At 44.1% G+C, this 24,912-nt stretch overlaps 1 long non-coding RNA gene across 1 annotated transcript; it reads right to left on the reverse strand.

Moving 5' to 3' along the window:
• Positions 1-12,693: 12,693 nt before the first annotated feature.
• LOC121570605 lies at positions 12,694-23,684 on the reverse strand. Its single transcript, XR_006001487.1, has 3 exons — positions 23,644-23,684; positions 13,053-13,744; positions 12,694-12,930 (listed from the first exon to the last, which is right to left on the reverse strand). It is a non-coding gene; the product is annotated as an uncharacterized LOC121570605 (long non-coding RNA).
• Between the last annotated feature and the right edge of the window lie 1,228 nt (positions 23,685-24,912).

A 24,912-nucleotide genomic window follows, 5' to 3' on the forward strand; every position in this document is an offset into this window, starting at 1 on the left:
AGGTGTCCAAGAACCCAATGGTCACTCTGACAGAGCTCCAGATTTCCTCTGTGGAGATGGGAGAACCTTCCAGAAGGACAACCATCTACATTTACATTTACGTCATTTAGCAGACGCTCTTATCCAGAGCGAATTACAAATTGGTGCATTCACCTTATAGCCAGTGGGATAACCACTTTTACAATATGTTTATTTTTTAAATATTTTTTAAAATATTTTTGGGGGGTGGGGTAAGGGGGGGTAGAAGGATTACTTTATCCTATCCCAGGTATTCCTTAAAGAGGTGGGGTTTCAAGTGTCTCCGGAAGGTGGTGAGTGACTCCGCTGTCCTGGCGTCGTGAGGGAGCTTGTTCCAACATTGGGGTGCCAGAGCAGCGAACAGTTTTGACTGGGCTGAGCGGGAACTGTGCTTCCGCAGAGGTAGGGGGGCCAGCAGGCCAGAGGTGGATGAACGCAATGCCCTCGTTTGGGTGTAGGGACTGATCAGAGCCTGAAGGTACGGAGGTGCCGTTCCCCTCATAGCTCCGTAGGCAAGCACCATGGTCTTGTAGCAGATGCGAGCTTCAACTGGAAGCCAGTGGAGTGTGCGGAGGAGCGGGGTGACGTGAGAGAACTTGGGAAGGTTGAACACCAGACGGGCTGCGGCATTCTGGATGAGTTGTAGGGGTTTAATGGCACAGGCAGGGAGCCCAGCCAACAGCGAGTTGCAGTAATCCAGACGGGAGATGACAAGTGCCTGGATTAGGACCTGTGCCGCTTCCTGTGTAAGGCAGGGTCGTACTCTCCAAATGTTGTAGAGCATGAACCTACAGGATCGGGTCACCGCCTTGATGTTAGCGGAGAATGACAGGGTGTTGTCCAGGGTCATCTCCGCAGCACTCAGGCCTTTATGGTATGGAGTGGCCAGACGGAAGCCACTTCTCAGTAAAAGGCACATGACAGTCCACTTGGAGTTTGCCTAATGGCACCTAAAGACTCTCAGACCATGAGAAACAAGATTCTCTGGTCTGATGAAACCAAGATTGAACTATTTGGCCTGAATGCCAAGCGTTACGTCTGGAGGAAACCTGGCACCATCCCTACGGTGAAGCATGGTGGTGGCAGCATCATGCTGTGGGGATGTTTTTCAGCGGCAGGGACTGGGAGACTAGTCAAGATAGAGGGAAAGATGAACGGAACAAAGTACAGAGTGATCCTTGATGAAAACCTGCTCCAGAGCACTCAGGACCTCAGACTGGGGCGAAGGTTCACCTTCCAACAGGACAACGACACTAAGCACAAACAAGACAATGTAGGAGTGGCTTTGGGACAAGTCTCTGAACGTCCCGAACATCTCTGGCGAGACCTGTAAATAGCTTTGCAGCAACGCTCCCCATCCAACCTGACAGAGCTTGAGAGGATCTGCAGAGAAGATGGTGCCAACGGTGCTTCAACAAAGTACTGAGTAAAGGGTCTGAATACTTATGTAAATGTGATATTTCCATTTTATTTTATTTTATTTGCAATGATTTCTAAAAACCTGTTTTTGCTTTGTCATTATGGGGTATTGTGTGTAGATTGATGAGGGGAGAAAAACAATTTAATCCATTTTAGAATAAGGCTGTAACGTAACAAAATGTGGAAAAAGTCAAGGGGTCTGAATACTTTCTGAAGACACCATTTGGGACGCAGGGCCCAGTCTCTGAGAAGACATTAGGGGCATTGTTCAATTCGTAGGGGCCGACAGAAAGCACACGTAGATGGATGACCCACATGGGTTAGGGCCAAGGTACAGTACACATGAGACATTGTTGGGATTCCTCCCTCTCCTCTTTCAGTTTTCTCACCATCTTTTACAATGTCTGTGTCCCAAATGGCACCCTAAACCCTAATAGTGCATTACTTTTGACCAGAACCCTATTTCTAGTGGATACAAGTAGTACACTATGTAGGGAATAGGGTGCCATTTGGGACACACACAATGTTTTCCTTTGATAGAAAGAGGGAGACACTCTCTCCGCCCGGCCTCTTAGGACCTCTTAGGACTCTCTCAGGTCGCTATTTGCTATTTGCTTTTCCCAGTATCCTTGGGGTGACTAATTATAGTGTCATCCTATCTGCACCCCGTCCCATCTCTACACCGCCCCCCCTCCACGTCTGGCCAGTGTAGGCCAGTGAGTCCTCGTCCTCCCTCCACTCGCCAGATGTGGAGGTTTTTAACTGGGAGTAGTAGTCTGGCTCTGTACTCTCTGCAGCAGCATACCTGGGTTAAAATACTTTTTTTTTGTATCTTTCAAATAACTTAGAGCATTTGATTGAGCATGCCTGGAGTGCCAGATCAGGTAGGGTTTGCGCCAGGCAAACTCAATCACACAAAGCTGAAGTATTTGAAAGAAAACAAATACTATTTGAACCCAGGTGCTGCTCTGCCATAATGGAAGCCTGTGGTCCTCTGTAGCTCAGCTGGTAGAGCATGGCGCTTGTAACGCCAAGGTAGTGGGTTCGATCCCCGGGGCCACCCATACACAAAAAAAACAAAAAATTTATGCACGCATGACTGTAAGTCGCTTTGGATAAAAGCGTCTGCTAAATTGCATAATATTATTATAACAAACAGGGGCAATCGCTTCGCATGACATGCACTTCCATTGTGGCCCACCCAACACTCACAGTATCTTGCAGGTCAAGTGTACCACAAAGCCTCAATTTATTTCACAACACCATGACCTACAGGATCCAGATAGAGGGAGAGGTATGAGTTAGGGAGCGAGTGGGAGACGTGCTGTGTGAGAATAGAAAAACAAAAGCCCACCAGGCTTTTCAGGCTCAATTGAACATTAAATCACTTTTCGGGAGGAAAATATGACAATGTTATTTTTTGTTGAGCTACAATGAATGCATGTGCTTTGGTTCGCAGAGGTAAAGACAGAGGGCATAGAAGCCAAGCCAAAACGTCTAAAAGGGTTTGTTGTTTTTCTCTATGCTGATCCTGATGGAATCTAACCTCTCCAAACATGGATGTTGTTTTGCTCTGTGGAAGGACTGAATGAGCACCGTTCCAGAGTTGTGGTATAGGTCTGTAGGAGGTCTGTGGTGAAGAGAAGAATGCCTCAACAGTGAACTTCACTGGGTAGTCTTTTATGGGGATGACATAAAAAAAAATATATATATATATATATATATATATATAAAATCAATTCAGGATGGAAAAACACTTTCTGTAAACTTAAATTACTAAAACCAAATAGAAAGTATGTAGAAAAGATAATGGACCTATATATTTTTTGATAATAGCCTAAAATCTTTGAGAATCTTTGAATCATCTAAATAAAAGCTAGACAATCAGGCCCCCATTGATTTTGTTATAATGTTTGAGCATAAGAAGACAGCATTAGCCATGTCGAAATATGTAGAATTGCAGGAACTTTGCTTATAACTGCAACATTTTCTCTCAGCTCTATAATGTAGAATAAATATTTTTAAGATGTGTATTTTATCTAAGCTAATGTTCCTAAGCATTATATTCCCCCCCACTGATGATTGCATGTGTTTGGTTAATATGGGGTTCCAATAGGGAGGTAACAAAGCAAGATACAGTGGGGGAAAAAAGTATTTAGTCAGCCACCAATTGTGCAAGTTCTCCCACTTAAAAAGATGAGAGAGGCCTGTAATTTTCATCATAGGTACACGTCAACTATGACAGACATAATGAGAAAATAAAATCCAGAAAATCACATTGTAGGATTTTTAATGAATTTATTTGCAAATTATGGTGGAAAATAAGTATTTGGTCACCTACAAACAAGCAAGATTTCTGGCTCTCACAGACCTGTAACTTCTTCTTTAAGAGGCTCCTCTCTCCTCCACTCGTTACCTGTATTAATGGCACCTGTTTGAACTTGTTATCAGTATAAAAGACACCTGTCCACAACCTCAAACAGTCACACTCCAAACTCCACTATGGCCAAGACCAAAGAGCTGTCAAAGGACACCAGAAACACAATTGTAGACCTGCACCAGGCTGGGAAGACTGAATCTGCAATAGCTAAGCAGCTTGGTTTGAAGAAATCAACTGTGGGAGCAATTATTAGGAAATGGAAGACATACAAGACCACTGATAATCTCCCGAATCAAAAAAGTTGGGGAACCCCTGCTCTAGAGAGTCTATTGTGTTCTATGTCCCACCTAATCATCCCTCCTCCAATACCAGAGATGTGTAGTCCCTACTCTGCATATTGTTATTATAGAGCCCATAGAAAACATTAATTAGATCCACCATTAACTGATTAAAAAAGTATCATAACCTAACATCTGACTGAAATATTTTTGTTTCCACTTGGCCCTAAACCTATTTACTTACATTATCATTTGTTACGGTACATACTAGGCATGCAGTGTGTGTGTTTATGGGACTCTGTTAGTCAGATCAATATGGAAATGGGCCCATGTTCCCTCCTTGGCATGACCCCTGTAGAATTACGGGAAGGGTTGCGTGTTCTTTCATGTAACAGCAAGGTGATACTTGGAGCATGAAGCTGTGCAAACAGGCCACTCGGACGTTAAAACATACACAGTGATTCATGGAGCTTTCTAACTAGTTCTTGAAGAGAGCTGTTTGTGTTTTTAAAGGGATGACACATTGCACTTCTCTCATGGTGGAAAGGCCTCGTCTTTATCAATGTAAATCAAATGAAATGACTTACGGTAGATAATTGTGTTGTTGTGCAGCATCTTTTGGCCCAGATTTTCAGCCCAGATGTTATTTTTTAAAATGGAGATCCCAGAGTTCTCATGTTAACCGCGACAGCGGTGGACCAACATGACCTCATCAATTCACTGCATTGTCACATAGTGATTCCCCTAGATGCCTGGGTTCTCTCTCTTCTCTGTTAAGTGCTCTATCTGATGTCATCTCTGGCACAGGACGTATTGAATTAGATATGCCTCACTCACACACACACACACACACACTGAGAGACAATTAGCCATGCTGTCTAGGCAAAGACACTTTCAGACAGATGACTCAAATATCACACGCCAGAGGTCACATCTGATGCGAAGCCTGAAAGTAGTAAAAGTAGTAAAAGAACACTGCAGAAAGAACAGTCCATGTCTTTACTTTAACATCTTTATTAACTTCAGATAATAAGTTATTGATATTTTCACATAAAGTCTGTCCCAAATGGTACCCTATTCCCTATATAGTGCACTATGTTTGACCAGGGCCCGTACTACACTACATGACCAAAGGTATGTGGACACCTGCTCATCGAACATCTCATTCCAAAATCATGGGTATTAATATGGAGTTGGTCCCCATTTTGCTGCTATAACAGCCTCCACTCTTCCGGGAAGGCTTTCCACTAGATGTTGGATCATTGCTGTGGGGACTTGCTTCCATTCAGCCACAAGAGCATTAGTGAGGTCGGGCACTGATTAATCACAAAGGGGTTCAATGGGGTTGAGGTCAGGGCTCTTGTCACGATCGTCGTATGAGTGAGTAGACCAAGGCGCAGCGTGTGAAACAAACATGACTTTAATTAGGTAAAGTTACAAAACAAAACACGACTCGTGAAGTCCACGGTGACACTGACCGAACACGGAACAAAAACCCACAAACCCAAAGTGAAACACAGACAGTTAAATATGGCTCCCAATCAGAGACAACCAGCAAACAGCTGACACTCGTTGCCTCTGATTGGGAGTCACTCAGTCACACATAGAAATGAACACAACAGAAATACCAACATAGAAATACACCCAATGAATGAACACACCCTGGCTCAACATAATGAGTCCCAGAACCAGGGTGTGACAGTACCCCCCCCTAAAGGCGCGGACTGCGACCGCGCCTCAACTAAACAAAACAGGGGAGGGCTGGGCGGGCATACCTCCTCGGCGGCGGTTCTGGCTCCGGCCTTGACCACCACCCTCCAATAAACCCCCCATAGTGCCCCTGGTCCAGTCTGTCGACTCGCACCCCTGGCTTGGTGCGTGGAGGAGGAACGGGCCTTACCAGGCTGACTTCTCGCACCCCTGGCTTAGTGCGAGTGGCAGGAACAGGCCGGACCGGGCTGGCGACGCGCACCGTAGGTTTGGTGCGAGTGGCAGGAACAGGCCGGGTCGGGCTGGCGACGCGCACCGTAGGTTTGGTGCGAGTGGCAGGAACAGGCCGGGTCGGGCTGGCGACGCGCACCGTAGGTTTGGTGCGAGTGGCAGGAACAGGCCGGGTCGGGCTGGCGACGCGCACCGTAGACTTGGTGCGGGTGGCAGGAACAGGCCGGGTCGGGCTGGCGACGCGCACCGTAGACTTGGTGCGGGTGGCAGGAACAGGCCGGACCGGGCTGACGACGCACCCCGTAGGCTTGGTGCGTGAAGCAGGGACAGGCCGGGCTGGGCTGACGACGCACACCGTAGGCTTGGTGCGTGGAGCAGGGACAGGCCGGACAGGGCTGGCGACGCACCCCGTAGGCTTGGTGCGTGGAGCAGGGACAGGCCGGGCCGGGCTGACGACGCACCCCGTAGGCTTGGTGCGTGGAGCAGGGACAGGCCGGACAGGGCTGGTGACGCACACCGTAGGCTTGGTGCGTGGAGCAGGGACAGGCCGGGCTGGGCTGACGACGCACACCGTAGGCTTGGTGCGTGGAGCGGGAACAGGCCGGGCCGGGCTGTCGACGCACACCGTAGGCTTGGTGCGTGGAGCAGGGACAGGCCGGGCTGGGCTGACGACGCACACCGTAGGCTTGGTGCGTGGAGCGGGAACAGGCCGGGCCGGGCTGTCGACGCACACCGTAGGCTTGGTGCGTGGAGCAGGGACAGGCCGGACAGGGCTGGCGACGCACACCGTAGGTTTGGTGCGTGGAGCAGGGACAGGCCGGGCTGGGCTGACGACGCACACCGTAGGCTTGGTGCGTGGAGCGGGAACAGGCCGGGCTGGGCTGTCGACGCACACCGTAGGCTTGGTGCGTGGAGCAGGGACAGGCCGGACAGGGCTGGCGACGCACACCGTAGGCTTAGTGCGCGGAGCAGGAACAGGCCGGGCCGGGCTGCCGACGCACACCGTAGGCTTGGTGCGTGGAGCAGGAACAGGCCGGGCCGGGCTGCCGACGCACACCGCAGGCCCGGTGCGTGGAGCAGGAACAGGCCGGGCAGGGCTGGCGACGCACACCGTAGGCTTGGTGCGTGGAGCAGGGACAGGCCGGACTGGGCTGGCGACGCACACCGTAGGCTTGGTGCGTGGAGCAGGGACAGGCCGAACCGGGCTGTGGAGACGGATAGGAGGCCTGGAGTGAATAGCGGCCACCACCCGTCCTGGCTGAATGCCTACCCTCACACACTCTGTATGAGGCATCCGCACAGGACGTACAGGGCGGTGTACCCCTGGCCTGGTGGCCTTCTGGATCCGCCCCCTTTTCTCCTCCGTCAGCCCCGTCGTCCATGCCGTGTGCCCCCCCCTAAAAATTTTCTGGGGTTGCATCACGACCGTCCGATGACGACCCTGATCACGCCGTAGCTCCTCTCTACGGCGCGCCTCCACCGTCTCACTCCATGGCCGGCGATCCATCCCGGCCAGGATTTCCTCCCAGGTCCAGGACCCCTGCCCGTCCAAGATCTGCTCCCACGTCCAGGCTGCCTGCTCCTGGACACGCTGCTTGGTCTTGGTATGGTGGGTTTTTCTGTCACGATCGTCGTATGAGTGAGTAGACCAAGGCGCAGCGTGTGAAACAAACATGACTTTAATTAGGTAAAGTTACAAAACAAAACACGACTCGTGAAGTCCACGGTGACACTGACCGAACACGGAACAAAAACCCACAAACCCAAAGTGAAACACAGACAGTTAAATATGGCTCCCAATCAGAGACAACCAGCAAACAGCTGACACTCGTTGCCTCTGATTGGGAGTCACTCAGTCACACATAGAAATGAACACAACAGAAATACCAACATAGAAATACACCCAATGAATGAACACACCCTGGCTCAACATAATGAGTCCCAGAACCAGGGTGTGACAGCTCTGTGCAGGCCAGTCAAGTTCTTCCACACCGATCTTGACAAACCATTTCTGTATGGACCTCGCTTTGTGCATTGGCATGCTGAAACAGGAAAGGGCCTTCCCTAAACGGTTGCCACAAAGTTGGAAGCACAGAATCATCTAGAATGTCATTGTATGCTGTAGCATTAAGATTTCCCTTCACTGGAACTAAGGGTCCTAGCCCGAAGCATGAAAAACAGCCCCAGACCATTATTCTTCCTCCACCAAACTTTACAGTTGCCACTCAAATAAGTATCAATTTGTTTTGTTATTTGTAAACTCAGGTTTCCTTTATCTAATATTAGGTTTTGGTTAAAGATCTGATAACATTCAGTATCAAATATATGCAAAAATTAAGAACATCAGAAAGGCGGCAAATTATTTTTCACAGCACTGTATAGTGTATAGAGAATAGGGTACCATTTGAGATGCAAATAGTAGGATCTGTTGGAGACTGTAGATTGTGTAGATACTGTAATTACCTTTCCCCACAGAACAGAAGCTCAGTAGCTTATGAATCTGCGGTTGTGCGGCTTGTTTCACAAGGAAGTGGATCAAAGTGACTTCAGTATCAACAATAGACAGCTGTTTGCACTGTCGGTTCAGAGGTGAGGAGCTTTACATGTTCTCCCTGTATTGAGTATTCCGTGCCCCCTCTCTCCACAGATCTCCACAGATCCCTTACCTTACAACAATAATCAGATCCCACAGCTGCAGAGCCAAAACAAAAACCCTTACAGCAGCCGGCAGCCCTCTGATCTCTGGAGCAGATGCCTCTCTGGGTGACTTTGCACCACCAAGCTAGACTCAGGGAAGACCTTGGTTCAAATCATATTTAAAATCTTTCTAATACTTTTAGCATTTGCATTAGCCAGCATGCGGTGCCAAATGATTTGAAGTAGTATTTGAACCCAGGCATGGCTCAGGGCAGGCTTCAGGATCAGACCAGAGACGAACCACATACTGCTTGTCTTTCTCTCTCTTTCCCTCCCTCCCTCCCTCTCCATCTGTGATCTGTTACAGGAGGAGCTTACCTCTGTGAAACCCAGTCATTTAAGGATTTGCTTTGTTGGTTTAGAGCTAGTTTGATTATGGGTTTATTACGTGCCTGAGAGGAGGCCTGAAAGCGGTTCAGTGGGTGTACACTACCAGACATCTACTGTGGCCCTTATGCAACGTGACAGACAGTGTTGTTGCGTCTGGGCCCTGGTCAAAAGTACAGCACTATAGGGAATAGGATGCCATTTGCGACGCAAACTGTGTGTTTGTACCATATTGATTTACGCAGTTACTCTATTTAGAAATTGCTTTATTTTAATTTTGCTATAGTGAAAAGCAGAGTTTTAAAAAAGACAAGCTTTCCGGAGGAAAAAACGGAGTAGATTTAGATAGTGAGGGATAGGTTACAGCATGTGGTGCAATGAGATCATTCATATATCATCCACAAAATGGATCATTCACGTTTCAACATACTTTTAACAGGTATCGAGAGATTTTGTTTTGTTGTTTTTACTTCAACCACATGTATTAGATAATAACTCAGTAGCACATTGTTGTGTTGCAGCTAGACCATGCTAGAAATGTTGAGCGTGGTTTCAAAGGGTGCTGGTTGGTTCACCGGACATTGGTGTCAAAGGCAATCAAATGTGATGAACATAGGAAAGTACTGGGAAAACAGCCTGTGTTCCAATGGCATCATATTCCTTTAATAGTGCACTACTTTTGACCAGGGCTCATAGGGAATAGGGTGCCACTTGGGATGCAGTTTTGTGTCTGGACTAGTACTATGGCCCGATTGTTTGGGTTGGTTTGGGACGTCTTGTGGTTCTTTGTGATAGATTATGAGGATAGAGTAGCCACAGGATAGTCTTGAGTTCCTGAAATAGTCAGTTCAAATTATAGGTCCGGAGTAAAGCCTCTGAAGGGAAATGGACGGTTTTGGTGCATGGAGGAGGCCTTGCATGCAGTTAGTTATTACAGATGTAGGATCTTAATTTGAGCAAGTTTACTACAGCAATAAAATAATCCTGAAGCAACAGGATATGTGAATTATTATGTGGATTATAATGAATGGACATTTTTGTAGGGGGTTGATCCATTTTTCGTAAGGGAAAATCAAGTCTGAAATATCAAAGTGGAAATTACAAACTTCAGAAGCCTTTTTAAACATACAATACAATACAAGTTTTACATTTCCTGCAACAGTGATCAAATTAAGATCCTATATCTGTATAGCTGGGCCAAGTTAAGCAAATGTATTTCATCAAGAAGAGAAATCTGAACCCTCGCAATGAATTCTTTGTCAAAAGTGGTACACTCCAAAACATGTCTAAATTATCTTACCAACTAGGCTAGATCTTTATTGACAGTTATTATTGAGAACTTGCCCTAGGCCTAGCCTATAGGATATGCCAGCCAAATGCTGGACAATAAGTGCTGACATGTTTACGTTGGGTTTGTCATTGTTGACTTGGTAGGGCATGGCTCTTGCAATGCCAGGGTTCTGGGTTCAATTCCCATGGGGGACCAGTATGAAAATGTATGCACTTACTGCTGTAAGTCGCTCTGGATAAGAGCGTCTGCTAAAATGACTAAAAAACTATACTTTTTTCACCTCTCCCACACTAACTTTACAAAATTCAAACTTGCAATGCTTTTCTTTCATTATTTGTTTTTTTATGCAAGAGTACGATGGCTCACTGTTCATTGTTGGCATTTCCTGCCTAAGTTTGCCCAATTTGCTAATGAAGTAATCATTGAAATAATTGGCAACATCAAATGGTTTTGTGATGAATAAGCCATCTGATTCAATGAAAGATGGTGTTGAATTTCTCTTTCTGCCCATAATTTCATTTAAAGTACTTTTTCCATCATTCTTTATATCATTGATCTTGGCTTCATTAATCAGTTTCTTCTTCTTTCGTTGAGTTTAGTCACATAAAAGTCAGCCAGTCAGATGTGCAGCCAGACTTATTAGCCACTCCTTTTACCCCATCTCTTTCAACAATACAGTTTTTCAATTCCTCATCATAATTGGAAGAAGCAATTTCATAACTTCATCAAGTGCAGTGTCTGGATGCTCCTTATTAATCACATCAGACCAACAAATATTTTTAACATCATCCACATAAGAGTTACAGCAACATATTTTGTATGACCGCTTATACACTATTTTAGGCCCAGCTTTTGGAACTTTGACTTTCCTAGATATAGCCACTATTTTGTGATCACTGCATCCAATGGGTATGGATACAGATTTAGAACAAAGTTCTAAAGTATTAATACAAATTTGATCAATAGATGTGGATTATCTTGTTCCTGTAGTGTTTGTAAACACCCTGGTAGGTTGATTAATAACCTGAACCAGATTGCAGGCACTGGTTACAGTGAGAAGCTTCCTCTTGAGCAGACAGCTTGATAAAAACCAGTCAATATTCAGGTTCCCAAGAAAGTAGACCTCTCTGTTTACATCACATACACTATCAAGCATTTCACACATATAATTTATATACTGGCTTTTAGCACTTTGTGGCCAATAGCAACACCCCAAAAGAAAAGGCTTTAGATGTGCCAAGTGAACCTGCAACCACAACACTTCAATAACACATCATTAGATCTTCTCTAAGCATTACATGGATATGGCTCTGAATATGTGACCGACCGCCTTGATTCGGTCTTCTGTAGCAAAATTTGAAATGATGTTTTTTACATTGGATAAAAGCAGAGACACAGAGCTACAAAATGGTATATCATACACTGCATTTGAGGAACAATGGGAAAGTAATTATGCTTTGAAAGTTGATAAACTTGTAACCCCACCTTTGAGAAAATGGCCCTTGAATGTTTTGGTACACCTACTGGAGAGCTCTTCTTTGTCTACACCCATTCAGCATTGTTCACACCCTCTTAAGCCAGCCCCACCCATCTCTTTAAGGATTCACATGTGAGGTTGTGTGCTAAACAGTGAGTAGTGTAGTAAAGATTAAGAATAAAAGTTGTAAAAGTAGTAGCCTACAATAAGGACAAATTCCAGGTAAACAGAAAGTTTCCAGATTAAAATATTTTATAAATATTAGATGATGCTTACCCAGACACACTTGTCTAAGTGGATGGGTCTCTACAGAAGGTGTAAACAGTACAGCGAAATGGTTACTTGCATAGTAGCAATATAAAAAATAGATAGTGTCAATATAAAGAAAAAGAAAAGTGTCAATGCCTGTAGAGAAATAACAAAATAATATACAAGAACAATATCAACAAAGTAATCAGTGATAGATGAGGTAGTTATATGCACACAATCAGGGGTATAGTGGCTGAGCAGCAGGATAAAAAATGTATATAGCAGCAGCAACGTATGGCGTGTGTGTTAGAGAGTCATGTGAATAGAGGCACTGCAGATAGTGCTGATGACTGGGAACTCACAGCCAGTGATGAACTGGTCCACCCGAACCAAGCATGAACAAGGGAATCTATATTCGGAGAGCCTGTTTCTGTCCAGCCCTTGACTTTGGTGCAGGGCATGTGATGTCCATAGCTGCTGTTGTGGCAAATTCATCCTCATACTTATTAAAAACCCAAAGTATTTCCAGAGTTTTTGTAGAATTAAGATAGACTTTATTACACAAGCAATAGAGCGGAGGTGGTCTGCAGAGCATCTGATCTTCCACCTCCCAGCTCTCAGTTTATATAGTCATTTTACATACATTTTAGCTTAACCCCTCCCTCTTTGGTTCCCCCACCACTGTCTCCAGTTTCCACCTCTTGACCGCTCTGCCCACTTCCTTAGTTTATGATAGTGGTGAAATCCATTTATGGGAGGAAGGATATCAGCGTTGCGCAGCAGCTGAAACCTGGTCCCGACTGAGTCCGAATGCTCCTTGGTGCCAACAACACCAGGCTCCAGAGCATCGAAGCTGTAAAACAGGAAATAACAAACAAAAATTAGAAGACATTACAACCTTGCATAACATCAATTCACCTCCCAAGTTTAGATAAAAGGAATAACCTCATACAACGCAATTACAATTATATTCACCTGAAGTGCTGGTACTGCTTGTGGCAGTGGCCTGAAGTACGGAGTCAGGTGTTGTTGCCAGCCATATCTTTCCTCCAGCACTGTACCATCCTCCAGTCCAACCAGCTGTGGGATGTTGACCCCTGTCACAGTGCTGTCCTTCATAACACCAGCAATCTCGGACAAAGTGTTCGCTGCTTGATGAGGCCGAAGCACCAGTCGGGGGCAATTCTGGCAGATTGGCAGATCTGAAAACCTGATAGTTGTTCCTCTGGCACTGCCAGCACAGGTCTGTGCTTGAGATGTGAAGCAGCAATTTTCTACACAGATTCCTGAAGGAAGACAGCCCGACTACCCGTACCAATAAAAGTAGTGGCAATCATGTTGGAGGTAAATTAAATAATCAAAACGTGTTGTTTATGCTTTACATACCAAATGTTGTCCTCGATTCCTTTTAGAGAAGCCACACCGCTGCTTCTGTCACATTAGATGGCAGCAGCTTTCCACCAAAGTGTTTGTGTCCTGGGTAGTGTCCTGGTAATACTATTGCATTATCCTCTGCGTAGTTGTTGATGAAGTTCACAACTCGCTGCAAGTCCTCATGCTTCAGGTGTAACCTGTGCTTGCTTGTGCCAGCTCTCTTTTTGATGGGAGGCATTAAACCATTCTCCTTGTATGACTGGTGGAGGAGAGTCAGACGTGTTCTACTGATGCTGAAAGACAAATTCCAGATACAAATATTTTAGCATTATTATACAATAGATAGCCATAATCACCGTCAGACACACCTGGCTAGCTTGATGGGTCATGTAATCATCTGGCGAAGTGGAGTCTTTCGTTTAGACATGTAGCTAGCTAGCTAAACAATGAACCATAATACCAATCCATAGAGTACTAGCAATACAAACCGATTGTCATAGCTAGCTAAAGTTAACCAAATACAGTTGAAGATGGAAGTTTACATACACCTTAGCCAAATACATTTAAACTCAGTTTTTCACAATTCCTGAAGTTTAATCCTAGTACAAATTCCCTGTCTTAGGTCAGTTAGGATCACCATTTTATTTTAAGAATGTGAAATGTCAGAATAATAGTAGAGAGAAAGATTTATTTCAGCTTTTATTTATTTCATCACATTCCCAGTAGGTCAGAAGTTTAAGTTTCAATTAGTATTTGGTTGAATTGCCTTTAAATTGTTTAACTTGGGTCAAACGTTTCAGGTAGCCTTCCACAAGCTTCCCACAATAAGTCCTGACAGAGCTGGTGTAACTGAGTCAGGTTTGTAGGCCTCCTTCCTCGCACACGCTTTTTCAGTTCTGCCCACAAATTTTCTATAGGTATGAGGTCGGGGCTTTGTGATGGCCACTCCAATACCTTGACTTTGTGGTCCTTAAGACATTTTGCCACAACTTTGGAAGTATGCTTGGGGTCATTGTCCATTTGGAAGACCCATTTGTGACCAAGTATTAACTTCCTGACTGATGTCTTGAGATGTTGCTTCAATATATCCACATAATTTTCCTTCCTCATGATGCCATCTATTTTGTGAAGTGCACCAGTCCCTCCTGCAGCAAAGCACCCCCAAAGCATGATGCTGCCACCCCCATGCTTCACGGTTGGGATGGTGTTCTTTGGCTTGCAATCCCCCCTTTTTCCTTCAAAAATAACGATGGTCATTACGGCCAAACAGTTCTATTTTTGTTTCATCAGACCAGAGGATATTTCTCCAAAAAGTATGATCTTTGTCCCCATGTGCAGTTGCAAACCGTAGTCTGGCTTTTTTATGGCGGTTTTGGAGCAGTGGCTTCTTCCTTTCTGAGCGGCCTTTCAGGTTATGTCGACATAGGACTCGTTTTACTGTGGGTATAGATACTTTTGTACCAGTTTCCTCCAGCATCTTCACAAGGTCCTTTGCTGTTGTTCTGGGATTGATTTGCACTTTTCGCACCAACGTACGTTCATCTCTAGGAGACAGAACGCTTCTCCTTCCTGAGCGGTATGATGGCTGCGTGGTCCCAAGGTGTTTGTACTTGCGTATTATTGTTTGTACCGATGAACGTGGTACCTTCAGGCATTTGGAAATTGCTCTCAAGGATGAACCAGACTTGTGGAGGTCTACAATTTGTTTTCTGAGGTCTTGGCTGATTTCTTTTGATTTTCCCATGATGTCAAGCAAAGAGGCACTGAGTTTGAAGGTAGGCCTTGAAATACATCCACAGGTACACCTCCAATTGACTCAAATGATGTCAATTAGCCTATCAGAAGCTTCTAAAGCCTCTAAATCATTTTCTGGAATTTTCCAATCTGTTTAAAGGCACAGTCAACTTAGTGTATGTAAACTTCTGACCCACTGGAATTGTGATACAGTGAATTATAAGTGAAAGTATCTGTCTGTAAACAATTGTTGGAAAAATTACTTGTGTCATGCACAAAGTAGATGTCCTAACCGACTTGCCAAAACTATAGTTTGTTAACAAGAAATGTGTGGAGTGGTTGAAAAACGAGTTTTAATGACTCCAACCTAAGTGTATGTAAACTTCCGACTTCAACTGTACATGGCAGACCAATCCGAACTCATCTCTCGGCATGTCCAGCCCATCCATTATCTCAGCCAATTATGGCTAGCGGGAAGGTTTCTGTCTTTTTCTGTGGCTAAACCAACTCGTAATTTAACAATTTGATTCGTAGTTACAGATGGCATACAGTGCTTTGCAAAAGTATTCATCCCCCTTGGCGTTTTCCCTATTTTGTTGCATTACAACCTGTAATTTAAATTGATTTTTATTTGGATTTCATGTAATGAACATACACAAAATAGTCCAAATTGGTGAAGTGAAATAAAAAAAATAACTTGTTTCAAAAAATTCTAAAAGATAAATAACGGAAAAGTGGTGCGTGCATAAGTATTCACCTCCTTTGCTATGAAGCCCCTAAATAAGATCTGGTGCAACCAATTACCTTCAGAAGTCACATAATTAGTTCAATAAAGACCACCTGTGTGCAATCTAAGTGTCACATGATCTCAGTATATATACACCTGTTCTGAAAGGTCCCAGAGTCTGCAACACCACTAAGCAAGGGGCACCACCAAGCAAGCGGCACCATGAAGACCAAGGAGCTCTCCAAACAGGTCAGGGACAAAGTTGTGGAGAAGTACAGATCAGGGTTGGGTTATACAAAAATATCAGAAACGTTGAACATCCCACAGAGCACCATCAAATCCATTATAAAAAATTTGAAATAATATGGCACCACAACAAACCTGCCAAGAGAGGACCGCCCACCAAAACTCACGGACCAGGCAAGGAGGGCATTAATCAGAGAGGCAACAAAGAGACCAAAGATAACCCTGAAGGAGCTGCAAAGCTCCACAGCGGAGATTGGAGTATCTGTCCATAGGACCACTTTAAGCCGTACACTCCACAGAGCTGGGCTTTACGGAAGAGTGGCCAGAAAAAAGCCATTGCTTAAAGAAAAAAATAAGCAAACACAGGCATGTGGGAGACTCCCCAAACATATGGAAGAAGGTACTCTGGTCAGATGAGACTAAAATTTAGCTTTTTGGCCATCAAGGAAAACGCTATGTCTGGCGCAAACCCAACACCTCTCATCACCCTGAGAACACCATCCCCACAGTGAAGCATGGTGGTGGCAGCATCATGCTGTGGGGATGTTTTTCATCGGCAGGGACTGGGAAACTGGTCAGAATTGAAAGAATGATGGATGGTGCTCAATACATGGAAATTCTTGAAGGAAACTTGTTTCAGTCTTCCAGAGATTTGGGACTGGGACGGAGGTTCACCTTCCAGCAGGACAATAACCCTAAGCATACTGCTAAAGCAACACTTGAGTGGTTTAAGGGGAAACATTTAAATGTCTTGGAATGGCCTAGTCAAAGCCCAGACCTCAATCCAATTGAGAATCTGTGGTATAACTTAAAGATTGCTGTACACCAGCGGAACCAATCCAACTTGAAGGAGCTGGAGCAGTTTTGCCTTGAAGAATGGGCAAAAATCCCAGTGGCTAGATGTGCCAAGCTTATAGAGACATACCCCAAGAGATTTGCAGCTGTAATTGCTGCAAAAGGTGGCTCTACAAAGTATTGACTTTGGGGGGGGTTATGCACGCTCAAGTTTTCAGTTTTTTTGTCTTATTTCTTGTTTGTTTCACAATAAAAAAATATTTTGCAACTTCAAAGTGGTAGGCATGTTGTGTAAATCAAATGATACAAAACCCCCCAAATCAATTTTAATTCTAGGTGGTAAGGCAACAAAATAGGTAAAATGCCAAGGGGGGTGAATACTTTCGCCAGCCACTGTACAAGGTTGTTATTAAGGCACATGAAAGTTCACATGTTCCAGAAGGCATTTCTGCCAAAAAACACATTTCGATAAAAAAAAAACTTTAGGTTTAAATGCCTGTCCTGTGAAGTAGTGAAGCGCGACATACGCCTAGTTTCCTGAAACGAGTCACATATCTACTTTCTCCTATAACAAGCTCTGTGGTATACAGTGGCCACACTAGTTATCAGTACTATACCCAGCTGGCCTCCAAAGCCCATTACCCGATGCTCTATTTAAAGCCTACAGCAACAAGCCTCTTTTCCTGTAGTGGTGCCTTTGGTACAGGCCCAGTCTTAAATAAAGACAAACCTTAGATATGACTAAGGTTGCATCCCAAATGGCACCTTATTCCCTTTATAGTACACTATGCTTGACCAGAGCCCTCTAGGCCCTGGTCAAAAGTAGTGTGCTATATAGAGAAGAGGGTGCCATGTGGGACACACACCAGAACTCAGCATCGAGCACAAAGAATGGGCTGACATTAATTACATCACCATCTGAATCCAGCTTGTTGCATATTACAGCGCATCACATCTTAGGAACATATCGTTATTACAACATGAAACAGAGTGAGCAATAAAATTGAGTGCAGATATAAAGACAGAAAGGCAAAGACATAGCCTGAACAATGAGTAACAGATTGGTTCAAAACAAACCAATGAACTTCAGTGACACTGTGGTGACGTGATTACGTCATGGTTCTGTCAATCTCATCATTTATATATCTTGTTTTGTATTATATAAGCTACAGTATGTACTGGAATTGATAATATCGAGGACATTATGACTTGATAATCCTATATCCCATAACCTCATCCCCAGGCTCAATTGCTAGAGCCGGGTGGTGGACGAGATTAGCCTATATCTCCTCTCCTCCAATTCAGAGAGCCAGGTCTCAGCGAAGTCTACATGTCAGCCAAAGGTTCTATCTATACAGCTGTGGTATAGACCTACGGTAATTATTTATAAGGGTTTTATTGCACATACATACACATACAATAGAGACCATGGATGGTCCCTTGTCACACACACACATACTGTACATACACACTATGACTTGCCTTATTAAAGTTGTTCTTACATATATAATGGCCCACAGGAGATGACTATGGGCCGCTGGCCACAGACTCAAACAATGGCTAGGTTACAGGAAGCAGATAAGCATCAACTAAGTAATTTGAAGTTAAAGGGATACTTCGGGATTTTGGTAATGAAGCAGTTTATCTATTTCCCCAGAGTCAGATGAACTCATGGATACCATTTTTATTTATCTGCATCCAGTATGAAGGAAGTTAGAGGTAGTCCTGCAAGCCAATGCTAACTAGCGTTAGCACAATGGCTGGAAGTCTGTGGTATCTACTAGCATGCTAGCAGTTACCATAGACTTCCAGTCATTGCGCTAGTGCTAGTTAGCAATTGCGCTAACACTAGTTAGCAACTTCCTTCAAACTGCACGCAGACTCTGGGGAAGTATATAAAGGGCTTCATTGCCAAAATCCTTAAGTATCCCAGACTCTGGCTGTACCAAATGACACCCTATTCCCTATATAGTGCACTACTTTTGACCAGGGCCAATAGGGCTCTGGTCAAAAGTAGTGCACTATATAGGGAATAGGGTGCCATTTGGGGTGCGCACTCTGTAAACATGAGCATATTGTTGGGTCAATCACCAAGGGAGCATATTAACAGCAGGCAGAGGGGCCATTACAAATAAATTAGGCAATAGACCTATATTGAAACATCACAGACGTTATAGCCTACTTCTGGAATTATTTATATTGTGGGAATACACAGGTTGAGGCAGACAGAAAATGCCAGTCCCCCCCCCCACCCCTCAGTTTTGGTTGATTCAGTTATTTGCAACATCTGTGTCAATATTATGGAGGTCTTTTGGTTCCTCTGTTCTTCTAAGTGGTGGAAAAAAGAGAACAACTCTCCATCTGTGAACATTCAGCAATGAAAACATTCAGGTATGTGTGTATGGATGCGCGATTGCGGGTGTAGTCCTACTGTATTTCTGTGTGTATGTGTGTGTGTGTGTGTGTGTGTGTGTTAAAGCGACCTGTGTGTGTGTTTTCAGGCGACCCGACCAAATTCACATAGAAATGTGAGTTACAGATCTGTCATTCTCATTGAAAGCAAGTCTAAGAAGCGGTAGATCTGTTTTAATAATAAATAGTGTTTTGTGCACTATTCCTATGCTTCCCGTTCTTACATTTAGTTTTTGAGTCTTTTACTTTCGGTTTTGTACACCAGCTTCAAACAGCTGAAAATACAATATTTTTGGTTATGGAAAAGATATTTCAAAGCAGTTTAGATTTGACAATGAGTCTCTACACCAGGGGTTCCCAAACCTTTTCACTCAGGCCCTCCCTCCAGGTAATATGTACATGTAGGTAGAGTTAAAGTGACTATGCATAGATAATAAACAGAGAGTGGCAGCAGCGTAATGCAAATAGTCCAGGTAGCCATTTGATTAGCTGTTCAGGAGTCTTATGGCTTGGGGGTAGAAGCTGTTAAGAAGCCTTTTGGACCTAGACTTGGCGCTCTGTTCTCTCTGCTACCACACAGCAAGCGGTACCAGTCTATGACTAGGGTGGCTGGAGTCTTTGACAATTTTTAGGGCCTTCCTCTGACACCACCTTGTATAAAGGTCCTGGATGGCAGGAAGCTTGGCCCCAGTGATGTACTGGGCCATACGCACTACCCTCTGTAGTGCCTTGCGGTCGGAGGCCGAGCAGTTGCCATACCAGGCAGTGATGCAACCAGTCAGGATGCTCTCGATGGTGCAGCTGTATAACTTTTTGAGGATCTGAGGACCCATGCCAAATCTTTTCAGTCTCCTGAGGGGAAATAGGCTTTGTTGTGCCCTCATCACGACTGTCTTGGTGTGTTTGGACCATGATAGTTTGTTGGTGATGTGGACCCCAGGGAACTTGAAGCTCTCAAGTTAGGTAACTGTTAGTTAAGGCTACTATCATGATCTCAATTAGTTTGCTAGGCTAATTGAAAAGTGGAAAAAATCAGGCCCATCACTAGAGCACAAAATCATCCAGCAGCACTACCGGTGAAAAAAATATATTCCTTGCTGCTAATAGGGCGCATTGAGGGGAACTGTCTGCTCCTGCGCCCCTCCAGTTGCCGCCCCCGAATAGGCACGCTGCAAATACTCAGTACAGAACAGAGCTCTCTCAGCGGCAGATGATGAGCGCAGGGAACTAGTACGATAAGGCAACGCGACCAGACGCATCTCCCAGGTAAAACAAAAATGTCTATACATGCGTATTTTCAGGGTGATGATAGCCGTAGCCTATGTGTGAAATGTAATGCAAGAAAACGACGAATTTGATATGGTATCGAGTAATATTTAGCTGTGTCCGCTGGATACATATTCGGCAGAGGGAGAGAAGGTTGAATAATGCTGTTGGTATGAAGTAAACAGAGCAGAGGTGCATCTGCTAACGGTGCCTCAACTTGCAACCTCAGTCTGGCTGGCTGGTGATCTTCATATTTGCTAGCATTTTATCTAGTTAGCTCACAGTATGTCGATAATAATGGGATGTAAAGATAGGATAAAATTGGGGAATGGATGACTGAGCAACGGGGACCACGAACGGAATGACCGCTTACAGATTTATTTTTCAACTTCCATATTGAGTGCTAGCTAGCCTCACTGAAGCATTACCTGCAACTGCGCTTCAGACATACCTAGCAAGCAATACTGAACATTTAGCAAAGGTTTACAATATAGCCAGCTATCAATAGCTTTCTGAATATTTGAATACAAACATTGTGGCTATCTGTACAATAAGTTGCATTTGCATATCAGTTATCTAGTAAATGTTAAAATGTTTAACCGCACAGAAGATATTCCTAAAGCCTAACAGTACAGCGTTTAATCCAATGAGCACGAACACCTTCAATCTTGCTAGCTACACGGGGCAGTTATATTTGAAATATTTGTAACTAACAACAACAAATGGCAGTGAGAATAGCAATGACCCAGCAATGGAATATGGTTTGGTCTGTAAAATTTAGGCGGCTAGCTTTTATGTTTGTCGCACTTGCAGCATCTTCTCAGTCACACGTGCGTCCACATTTGCAACAACAACCAATCATCACTATACATTTGTCCCATTTGGTCGAACTTTAAAAACTATTAAAGCGGTTCGTTCTACAATAGTGTTATTCTGGTGGATTAATAGCGACAATAATTTAACAACAATAGAGACATTTACTCACAGATTTGAGCTGTAGCCTAGGCGATGTGTATGTGACTGACACTGACTTTTGACAGACATGGAGAGAAGCTGCGCGTGCTGAAGTGTAAACTCCTGGGGAAATGAGCTATGGTGATGATAACAGGCGCAAGGGGACGAGGTCAACAACTGATGGGATGGATGTTCATGGTCAACCAACTAAGCTAGCATAGGCTATTCCATTTTAATACATTCATATTAGTCGGCCACACTGCTTGTTAGTGTAGTCTACCACTGCAGCATATGAGGACCATCAGGTCCGTTTGTATTTCTCGTCCTCTTGTGAGTAAAGAAAAACATAGCAAGATGGTAATACCTGTATGCAATTTGAGGGTCATGATGAGTATTGCACAAAGAATGAACAGGGTAATGCCTTGTTTCACTTCATTCTGACAGTTCAGATTGTCTAGCCCATGGCTCATTCTGTGATGCTGTATGAGAACTTGACTCTACCACTTATTCCCACTTACTGGGTCTGTTTTTTGTCACCTAGGAGAACTCAATATAACCTTTAGGGAGAGAGGAGGAGAGGAGTGGGGTCGAAGGAAAGAAAAGAAGAGGAGTGTTTTTCCAGGTGTCACTTATCTTGGATTACGTGGAGAAAAGTAAGGTCTGCTTCCTGGAAAACACTGATAATGAAGGCTGACTGTAACACATGCCTATGTATGAGTCTAGTGATTTTATAATATTAGTAATAATAACCTCAACTGAGTGGTGACCAGACCATGCAATACGTTTTAAGATCAGCTTATAAAATCACCAACGAGAAAACCAAAGCCCTATACATTGTGATTGTGTATAAATGGAAAATTATGCATACAGACATACTAGGCCATATGAAATGAAAAGCATGCGAATGGAGTAGATGGGTGTTGAAAGCCTGCCGATATCTTTCTCTTGACCTTTCCCTTAGTGTCCTCTAGAGGGCGGATGTCTGAGTCTAGACTGGAGACCAGAGACTTGTAGTTCAGTTGGCAAGTTCAATTAGAAGTTCAGGAATCTAAATAAAGGTCATAGGTCATTATCATACACTATGTGTTTTGCAGTGCTGTCACTCAACTTTGCATTATTATGGGCCCTGGTCAAAAGTAGTGCACTATATATGGAAAAGGGTGACATTTGAGATGCATCCTATCTTTGCTATAAACAAGTTGTATGTTTTAATTTGATTTAATAACAATCTGTTACACTCAGCCAGCCAGCCAGCATACTTCGGTCGTCACTAGTTACCACAGCCACAAAGTCAGAAGGCCTGCCTACTCGACCAATCAGATGAGGGAGTGTGATGATGCGTATGCCTGTTTACGGTTCGTGGGAAATTACAATTTCAGGTGAGTGAGTGTGACTATGCCGACCGGCTTGCAGGGGCAGACGAGAGTTAAGCATTTCTATTAATCCATCAATTATTTGGTTATTTACAGTAGTGGTGTATGGGTAAAGTCACTGGGGAAGCCAAAATCCATATTACTACCTATGGGTTGTGATAATTGCGTTGTTTGCTCTATAACCTGTTAATTCATATGCCTTGCGACCGTGATATATTGGCCTAAAGGCAGAGACAATAAGAAGACATTGGCAGAATAAATTCAACACCATACCTTTGTTTTATCACAAAACCGGATAGCAACCTCTGTCCAGTGAAGTCCCCAAAGCATATTGCATGTACAGTAACAGACAGTTACATGACCTACAGCATGGTCAAGGAAGTTAATGTTTCCAACATTTTCGGACCACTAAACAACTATTGATTTAGAACCACAGAGAGTTACCGTAAGTCGCAAAGAAAACAGGAGCTGCCTCCACTATTCCAGCACCATTTCAACTTCAACATTTCAACATCATCAAATCACCTCTGCTTGGTCTAATACAGTGACAACTAAAAGATACCAAAAACAATTTAGTCCAATCAACGAAAGCTAAATATGATGTGGCTGTCCATGGTTCTGATTTCTGTGTGCGTGTGTGTGTGTGTGTGCGTGTTCGTGCAAGTAGAAAAACATGTTGACTCACCCTACTTGTAGAGAAATGGCAATGCCATCCTCCTCTCTTTCATGTTGATGAAATGGTCTCTAACTCTGTCATACAGTACACGCTTTTATTTTTTGTTGTCCTTGGCTAACTGGCTAAAATGCTTGCTCGCTAGCCTAACTTCCTTTCATGGGCAACGATGAGCCAGCTAGTTAACAGTAGCCTACTACATCTAGCTACACACTGAACTTCCATCCTCTCAGGCCAGGGGCACAACAATGTATGAATTAACGGTTGGATCAGAATCGCCGTTATAATCATTGGCCAGTACGTAGAATTAAGTAAAACCACAAGTCAAAATCCCTATCTCCATCCATGACTAATTTAGGAAAGAGACATTTTTTGCTAGCTAGCTAGCCACCGGAGGACAACAACACGAGATGCAACAATTCAAGTTTTTCTGTCAATGACATATGCTCTCAATGGGATTTGCTAGGAGTGACGCCAAAATCCAAGCTGGCTTACCTTGACACTTTTTTTTTGGTGCGCCAGGACATTCACAGTTGAGCTCGCTCAGTTTAGCTCAACGCTGATTGGCTTTTTTATCAAGGGAGGCCAAATGCTCGCTGGCTTCCCTTGCATTCAATGCTACGGGCGGCAACAATGTCATACTCGTTTAGACCAGGCAGCATCAGATAGATGGCCTACACGTAGAGAGACAGAGGGGCGCTGTTTCGCTCACTCTGATGCTTAGGCCTGTGAGATACATTCAGCCTCTTGCGAATTGAAGGAAAATTATGAAACACAGAGAGACAAAAGATAAATAATTGTATTTACATTTGTTTTGGGTCCATTTCTGGGGGAAGCATGGCTTCCCTTGGCAGCCATGAATACACGCCACTGGTTATTTATTAGATATAGTAAAACCAACCGTTACAATGCAAATGTAAGGTTCTGTATTTATATTCTTAGTTCACCTTGTGTTCTTGAACATAGCCCTGTTTCTTTGTGTTCTTGAACGTAGCCCTGTCTTTCATTTTTGTTCATTGATTTCACCTGTGTTAGTTACTCACCTGGTCTCATCAGCTCCTTATTTAGTTCAGTTCATTCTGTTTGTGCCTTGTGAGGTATTGTTCATTTTGACCCTACTAAGCCTTTTCCTAGCTCGTTTGTGAGAACCAGTTATAGCCTTCTGTCCTAGTTTTGTTTCACCTGCCTGTGTATGACCATTGCCTGCCTGTGACCACGATTCCTGCCTTCTGCGAAATAAACACCTGCCGCGCTCTGCGCGTGAATCTACACCTTTTTCTC

This window comes from Coregonus clupeaformis, chromosome 7, assembly GCF_020615455.1.
Source record: "Coregonus clupeaformis isolate EN_2021a chromosome 7, ASM2061545v1, whole genome shotgun sequence".
Lineage (NCBI taxonomy): Eukaryota > Metazoa > Chordata > Actinopteri > Salmoniformes > Salmonidae > Coregonus > Coregonus clupeaformis.